We start from the raw sequence: 1,846 nt of genomic DNA, 5'->3' as shown, positions 1-1,846 counted from the left end.
TGGGTCAGGAATTAATGCAAAACTTACCATCCTTTCATTTCACTTATGCTAAGTTAAAAGCTAACTAAAAAATACTGGAAAAAATATGACAACTGATAATTAACCTTAACCTTATGTTATCAGGAAAAAAATATCATGACTTGAGGTTCATCTATTTTATCTTGCTACATGGTAGCACTGAATTTGAAATGCCAATATTAGCATTGCCCAAATATGCTCTTGAAATGGTCTCGAAACAAGTAAACCTGTGTCTATAACTTCATAATCTTTAACACTTTAAATTTTGTACCATATAAGAGTACATACTAAATGCTCACTTTGGCAACATATCTACTAAAGTTGGAATGATGCAGAGATTACCATGGCCATTGCAGAAGGATGACATGAAAATTTCAATACTTTTATTAAAAACTTAAGAGAATTTTTTCCTAGCAGACTTGTGCTACAAGAACTATTAAAGTGAGCCCTTCAGACAAAAATAAAAGCATAAGTCAGTAACTTAAATCCATATGAAGAAATAAAGAACATCAAGAAAGGTAACTGCAGAGGTAAATATAAAAACTAATATGAATGTATTTTATTCTAACTTTTTTTCTATCTGATTTAAAAGGCACCAACATAAAGTAATAATTATAACTGTTTATAGGCATATAATGTCTAAAGATGGAGTTTTTATATCAGTAACAGCACAAAGGAGGGCAATGTAAAGGAGGAGAAAAGTTTTTTATACTAATGAAATTAAGTTGGTATTAATCAAAACTAGATGTTTATACTTAAGATGTTATTTGTAATCCTTAGAGCAAGGATTAAGAATATAATTCAAAAATATAGTAAAAGATAAGGAGATTGAAATTGTACACTAAAAAATATCTTTTTAACAACAACAACAACAACAAATGAGTCAGTAATAGAGGAAGAGGAATTAGGAAAAAAATGTGACTCTTGGAAAATAAATCACAAATGTTGGACATAAATCCTACATGAATTACATTTAATATAAAAATTACAAAATTAAATATTAATTACATTTAATATGAAAAGGTTAAACATTCCATCTAAAGACAGAAATTTCAGACTGGATAAAAAAAAGGAAAAACATGATCCAAACATATGCTGCCTACAAGTGACCCACTTTAGAGTCAAGAAAATATACAGGTAAAGTGTAAAAGGGTTGGAATAGATATACCATAACAGTAACAAAAAAACAAAACAAAACAACAAAACTGGAGTGGCTAAGAAAATATCAGAAAAAAATATATTTTAAGAGGAAAATTTTTACTAGAGACAAACATTTTAAAATGATAAAATGATTATTCCATCTAGAATATATAATAATTATAAACTTATATGCACCTAACAACAGAACCTCAAAATATAATGAAGTGAAATCGACACAATGGAAAAGAGAAACAGACAGTTCTACAATAATAGTTGGATACTTTAATACCTTTTTTTCAATAGCAGAACAGATAGAAAATCAACAAGAAAATTAAAAAAAACTTGAACAGCATTATCAATCAACTAGACCTAACAGCCATGTATAAAACATTCCACCCAACAGCATCAGAATATACATTCTTTTCAAATGCACATGGATATACTATATGCTAGGCCATAAAACAAATTTCAGTACATTTTAAAGGATATAAACAATACAAAGGGTGCTCTCAGATGACAACAGAATGCAATAAGAAATCGTTAACAGAAAGAAATTTGTTGAAAATCACAAATGGACATTAAACAATATATTCCTAAATAATTCATGGGTCAAGTAAGAACTCATAAGGGGAATTAGAAATAATTTGAGATGAATTAAAATGAAAGTATAACATATTAATACTTGATT

At 27.9% G+C, this 1,846-nt stretch overlaps 1 non-coding gene across 1 annotated transcript; it reads left to right on the top strand.

The window, feature by feature from the left end:
* The first annotated feature begins 309 nt into the window (after positions 1-309).
* On the top strand, positions 310-414 carry LOC132413437 (U6 spliceosomal RNA). The gene has a single exon (XR_009516732.1). It is a non-coding gene; the product is annotated as a U6 spliceosomal RNA (small nuclear RNA).
* The last annotated feature ends 1,432 nt before the right edge of the window (positions 415-1,846 follow it).

This window comes from Delphinus delphis, chromosome 17, assembly GCF_949987515.2.
Source record: "Delphinus delphis chromosome 17, mDelDel1.2, whole genome shotgun sequence".
Lineage (NCBI taxonomy): Eukaryota > Metazoa > Chordata > Mammalia > Artiodactyla > Delphinidae > Delphinus > Delphinus delphis.
This window is presented reverse-complemented; position numbering and strand designations above follow the sequence as displayed.